This window comes from Quercus robur, chromosome 9, assembly GCF_932294415.1.
Source record: "Quercus robur chromosome 9, dhQueRobu3.1, whole genome shotgun sequence".
Classification (NCBI taxonomy): Eukaryota; Viridiplantae; Streptophyta; class Magnoliopsida; order Fagales; family Fagaceae; genus Quercus; species Quercus robur.
This window is the reverse complement of record NC_065542.1, coordinates 12081275-12088371: the sequence shown is the minus strand read 5'-3', so window position 1 is coordinate 12088371 and position 7097 is coordinate 12081275.

Genomic DNA, 7097 nt, shown 5'->3' with positions numbered 1-7097 from the left:
AATCAATAAATAGGTCAATTCTGAGTTAACTTGTATAATCCACAATTTACCAAAAATGACCCAATTTATATAAATAAATGTTATTTTTTATCTATCATAAATTTTAAATCTAAATATAATTAATTAATTAAATAATTTTGATGTTTATATTGAGTTTCAAATATAAATACTTCAATAATTAACTACAAGAAAAAAGATTTATTGTAACAAAATTTTTTGTTGCAATAAAAAAAATTTGTTGCCAACTATTGCAATAAGCTTTTGTTGCAATAAAAGATTTTTAATAACTTTTTAAATAAGGTTATTGCAACAAAATAAATCATTGCTATAACTTATTACAACACAGTTAAATAATTTTTTATAGTGAATGTTGTTCAATTAATGTGTTTGGTTAGTACAAAGACAAATTTCCTAACTTGTAATATTGTTTGAGTTGCAAAGTTTCACTCAGAAGTACAAGATCAATTATCCAAGAAGCAACTTAAGAAAATGATGTGTTTGGTTTTTCATTAGGCCTTCAATTCCCCTTCAGTCAATACAAGCTTTGTTCTCAGCACACTCGTTGATTGATCGATCAAAGTAGAATGTAGATTCCCAATATGTTTTTTATAGTCAACTACTAACTTGGAACCCATGATCTGCATGCTAAACTATATATACAAGGTCACAATATAGCCAACCAAAACAAAGATTTGAGAGATTTTAGAAGGCTTGTATTGTGTGCTACCATAGAATGATCAAAAACCTTTGTTCACCACAAGTGTGAGTATAAAAAGCAAATCTAAAGACAAAGTTCTTATTTCCTAATCAAGGTTGAAGCCTCAAAGTATCATCACAATATAATTATTGTGGAGTCAAATTTTTAAGGTGATCCTTGAAGTCATAGATATAGTTCGTGTGGAAGATTTCAAATTAGAAGAGCCCAAGTGGCTTAATTAGAGCAAATTGTGGGATCACATCTATAAGTATCTACATAGTGAGTAGCAATAAGGAATTTGGTTAAGTCTCAATTGTAATAATTCAATCCTAATATTGATATTTTCCTTGAGGTTAGGGTTAACCCAAGTAGTAGTTTTTTCTATTAATGTAATAATTTTGGGAAAATTATTTTGTAGTTTAATTTTAAAACTTGAAATTTTGTATTTACAGCTTAGTTAAAACATACAGGTAAGAAGCTAAATGTTGTAGATGTAGCAGGTTGGATGAAATATACTTCAATGGTAATTGGTCATGACCAATCCTACTGAGAGCCATGAAAACCTTGAATTAGAATTTTTATGGGTTTGGGAAGGATAAAGATCCTCTAGAGTTTCTATAGGGTACTAGACAATGTAATGTTCTTTAAATCCACACCATCCACTTAAAATAAAATGTTAAGGTTATGCTACATCATGAATACACTAACAAAAACTTAACAAAAGCAAAATTTTTCCATAAAAAGTTCAAAGTCATTCACAATAAAACCAAAAAAGAAAAATTTGTGCCTCTTTCTCCCTCCCTACCAATCTTCAATGAGAATCAATGGAAATTTCAGGCCACAAAAACAAATCCATTGTCGGCTGCCATCTCTAATCAAACTCTACGGCCAAACCCATGAACTCCGACCAGACTCCATAAACAAAATTGGCCATCGATAATGGATTCTATCAACAAAGATCGGAAGTGGATGAAGAAAGGGGATTTTTTAGGTTTTACTGTGAATGATTTGAACTTTTTATATACTGGAAATATTACATTTTTTTAATGTTTCTGTTAGTGGTTTCATGATGTGCCATAAACTTAACCTTTTATTTTAAGTGGTAGTGAGAATTTAAATAGCTCTACATGGTAGAGTACCTTAGGAACTTTAAAGGTGTTGAGGTCTAAAAAAGAGATCATAGTAAAATAAGCCCAAGAAAGAATAAGCTAAGCCCAAAAAGAATGAGTTAAGCCCAGAAGGAAAACCCAAGCCAAGTCCAAAGGGATTATACGAAAGGCCCAGAGGATCCCAAAGCCCAGAAAAGAAAAGCATCCAGAGAAAAAAAAAAAAAAAAGATCATGGCAAAATATAAGAAGCAAGGATCCTCAGGCACCATTAATAGGCGCGGATCCTTTCAGGCACGAAGAAGAAGGAAGATTGGGACAGCTCGATAGAAAGAAGACAGAAAAAAAGAAAAGAAGAAAAGAAGAAAACAAGAAAACAAAAAGTGCGAGCGACTTCTCACGGCACAGACAGAAGAGTCCTCGGGGAACCAAGACAGGGAAGAAGGATGACAACAAACGATCTTTAAAAAGCAGGACGTGATTCCGCCTAAATAGGAAAGAAAAGGAAAATCAGAAGGCGCCAGAAGTGGGGATGCCGAGCAGGGCATACCTCAGCACTCCCAAAGAAGATAGCCAACCAGAAGCTTTCAAAAGGATTAGAACTGAGAGAAGGAAAGAATGAGAAGAAACGGAAAAGGGACTTACCAAGACAACAGGGACAAGACGTGCTCTGTTCGCAAGAAAGCAAAACAGGGGAACCAATGGTTCCCCGGGACGCCCAGAAAACTCCACTATAAAAGGAGGGGGTGGGTTGTGAAGAAGGCAGCGAGAAAAAAAGGAAAGAAACAGAAGAAAGAAGAAATTCCCTAGGAAAAACTATCAGAAAAATCTGTGTAGAAAGAAAATACTAAGGGAAAACAAATACTGCTTCCCGATATCCTGTAAAGGCCACTGTGGCACATACTCGGATTCAACGAGAATCAAACTTCGCAAGTTTTGAAGGCTGAAATAGCCATTCAAGGCTGCAATTTTTGAGCTTGATTGGACCTTGTATCACGTCCTACTGAGCTTTCTGTAATCAAACAGATAATGTCTTAATGAAATACTGTTTCATAATTCCCAGGATCCCCACAGCACTCTTTTATTGTCTTGCTAATCCTGTTTTTCTTTCCTTCTGAACTTACGTTGTTAATTTTTGGCACTCTTTGATATCCTTGTTTGTCATTTTTTTCTGTATGTTGTCAGGAGTATTCTCTGCATTCACTTGATTCTTAAATAGCTTGTTAGCTGCGGTGAGTCAAGGCCCGGTCCACCAAATCCTTTCCTTTTCATTCAGGCTCGGGATCCTTGGGCCTGAGTATCCCGAAAAAGACACTCTCACATTTTGGTGACTCCACTGGGGACTGGGCAAAGAAGAAGGAAGAAACAATCCCTTCACAGAGAATGCCTCCAAGACAAAGAAACAGCAAAGGAACTAATGTGCCACCCACAGCCTCTGAGCCTGTAGGAGAAAACGAGGAAGTCTCTAGGCAAGGAGGTGGGATACCCTTGGTGGAACAGGAGGTTGTGTCGGAACAAAGACACGCAAGACAGGAACCAGACCTAATGGCCAGGATGATAACAATGTTAAAGGATCTGGAGCAAGAAGTTCATCTTCTCAAAGAAGGCAGGACACAGGAAGTCAGAGACAATATTCCCCCTACTGGCCACCAAGATGGGACACAGCCAGAAGGAGGGTCAGCAGTGGGAGGAAGAGCCAACCCTCAGTACTTGACACTGGCAGATGTCAATGCCCTCCTGGAGCAAGAAAGGGAAAAACTCTCAGGGATCCCCAAGCAATTCTCTCGGGATCCCCCGTTCCTTCCAGAACTTCTTGGCAAACCATATCCTAAGGGATACGAACCCCCAAAGTTCCATCCTTTCGATGGGAGGAATGGAAGTGCCGTGGAACATGTGAGCAGGTTTGTCCACACTATGGGCCCCTATGCAGGAGACAAAGAATTATGTCTAAGGGAATTTGCCAAATCCTTAGTGGATAGGGCATACACTTGGTACACCACGCTGAGACCCGGGTCCATCAAGACCTGGGATGAGATGATGGAAAAATTCTGCGCCAAATATTACCCTGGTGAAGACAAAATCACTTTCCAGAACCTGCAAATGGTGAGGCAGAGACCTGGAGAAGATCCAGTTCAATTTATTAAAAGATTCGAAGATGTGTCCCTAGACTGCTATGGAGACCATGAAGAAAAGGAGCTCGTGGAAACCTGTATAGCCAACATGCTTTTTGATTACAGACTCAACCTTGAAAATTTATGTATCACACAGTTTGCTGACCTGCTACAAAGAACCAAAAGGACGGCGCAAACCATGAGAACAAAAAGGCTGCTTGCGTCCCAAGCTCTGACAGCATCAGCAGGAGAGAAAAGGAAGAGACCAGATGAGAAGGTGTTTAAGGAACACCGGTGATCCCATGCACAGCTGAGGAGTTAAGCCATGTCCTAGACAAATGGATTGGAGATGGGGTTGTCAGGCCATTCACTGTGTCCAGGCCACCAACCGAAGAAGAAAGGAAGAATCCTTTATTTTGCAGAATCCATAATTATGTGAAGCACTCTACTAAGGACTGCTGGACCCTTCGCAGGCTCTTCCACAAAAAGTTGAGAGAAGGAACCTTGGAACTCACTCAGAAGGAGCCAGAAGTGCAGAGGAACCCCTTGCTTAACCACAAAGGAAAATGGGTGGTAGCAGTAGTAATACACGGGAACCCGGCAGAAGCAGGAGAATCTGAAGGATCCTTCCACCCGAGCACAGTCAGAACCCTCCAGAAGAATCCTAAGTTCAGGTCACTATTCAATCAATTAGGATTCGGACCAGAAGCAAGAAGGGTGGCCACAGAGTCTCTCATGAGCATAGCAGCAGATTCAGGGATGGAATGCTTTACAGCTGAGTCACATGCTAGTCGAGCTTTCCTGGAAACAACCAATACAATAACCTTCACTGATGAAGACATGGAAATTGAGCACCCAGACCACCGTAGACCCCTTTATCTCATGGCCACCATAAACGGTGTTCAAGTCAGAAGAGCACTGGTGGATACGGGGGCATCACTCAACCTCATTGCCTTAAGTACCCTAGAAGCTGTTGGCTTAGTTGACAGAAGGATCCTGGGGACCCCCATGGAGATAACAGGATTTGGAGGATCGGTGGAATCAATAGAAGGATACGTGCAACTAGCCTTAAGGGTAGGGCCAATAGTAGCTTTGACAAGGTTTCATGTGATTAATGCAGAAGTTTCTTATCACGTGCTGCTGGGACGCCCGTGGCTTCATAAACATCGCCTTATTCCATCCACGTTCCATCAATGCATTAAAGGGAGACTGAATGGGAGGCCCATAAGGATCCCTGCCAATCATAATCCTTTCAGCCAAGGAGAAGTGAACTTTGCAGAAACGATGTTTTATGATGAGTTGGAGCCAGATGATGAGAACCCCACCCCGGGGACCCCGGGGGCACCTATCCTAGAAGAAGAAGAAGGAGGAAGGGGCACCCGTGACCTGAGAAACCTTTTAGAAAGAAAAAGACAAAAGAGGGAGCCCAGCTCTTCAGGATCCCGAGAATGTGTGGTGGTGCGGGAACTTGGGGGAAGGCTAATTTATCGTTTGTGAAGGTGCGCGGGACCCGAATGCATTGTGCAGGAAGGTCCCGGACCACCAAGCTGCATGATGGCCCAAGAAGAAATCCCAGAAGAACCAGTTAAGGAGGCCTAGATTCAGCCTGAGGAAGAACTAAAGGAAGTAGACCTGGGAATAGAACCAGGATCCCGAAGACCTGTTTTCATTAGCAGTCAATTTGTGGCTCAAGAAAGAGAACAACTGGTAACCTTACTTCAAAAATACAGAGATGTGTTTGCATGGACCTATGATGAGATGCCTGGTCTAGACCCGGAGTTGGTAGTCCATTCTCTTAATGTGGACCCAGGGGTGAGGCCAGTAGTCCAACCAGCCAGGGTCTTCCACACTGAGGTAGAAGCTCAAATAGTCCAAGAGGTCAAGAAATTACTAACAGCTGGTTTTATCAAACCCATCCAACACCCAAAATGGCTTTCCAACATTGTACCTGTGAAGAAGAAAAATGGTCAAATCCGCTGCTGTGTAGACTTTCGCAACCTGAACAAGGCATGTCCTAAAGATGAGTTCCCCTTGCCCAATATCGACCTCCTTGTAGATTCAGCTGCAGGAAACTCAATGTTCTCGTTTATGGATGGGTACAGTGGATACAACCAAATCCGCATGGCAGCCAAAGATGCAGAGAAGACGACATTCAGAACTCCGATTGGGAACTTTTACTACACTGTAATGCCCTTTGGCCTAAAAAATGCGGGGGCTACGTATCAACGGACCATGACAGCCATTTTCCATGACATGATGCATGAGGAGATGGAAGATTATGTAGACGATATTGTGGTCAAGTCAAAAACCAGAACAGGACATTTCCAAGTACTTGAGCAAGTCTTTGAAAGATGCAGGAAATACAAGTTACGTATGAACCCTATGAAGTGCGCCTTTGGAGTGTCTGCTGGAAAGTTCCTTGGGTTCCTGGTACATCACAAAGGCATAAGCGTGGACCCAGCCAAGGCCACAGCTATTGCCACGATGAGAAGACCAACTACTGTTAGGGAACTCAAAAGCTTCCTGGGAAGGGTCTCCTATATCAGGAGGTTTATGCCTGGTTTAGCCTCAGCTACAGCAGGCCTATCCAAACTATTGAAAAAGGGAAATGAATTTACCTGGGGAACAGAGCAGCAGGAAGCTTTTCAAAGAATTCAGGGCATTATGAACCATCTGCCCACCCTCCAGGCACCAGTACGTGGGCGACCTCTGTTGCTATACTTAGCATCAAACTCTCAGGCAATAGGAGCTTTGCTGGCACAAGAAGATGACCAAGGAAATGAGCAGCCCATATATTATGTAAGCAGAACACTCAAGGATACCGAGACCAGGTACCCCAGAATAGAGAAAGCCTGCCTAGTAATCGTTTATGCATCCCAAAGGTTGAAAAGGTACTTCTCAGCTCACCAAATCCTCTTGGTAACCAAGTCCCACCCCATAAAAGCACTCCTGCACCAGCCCCTTCTCACGGGAAGAATAGCACAATGGCTAGTGTTGCTCTCACAATATTATATAGGTATAAGAACTCCCAAGGCTGTCAAGAGCCAGGCCATAGCAGATTTGCTAGCTCAATTCCCAGGAAAGGAAGAAGGCCCACTGAGCGAAGAAATCCCTGGTGAGGTAGCAGTGATGGAGATCCCAAGGAAGAAATGGACCATGAGGTTTGACGGGTCAGCTACAGCA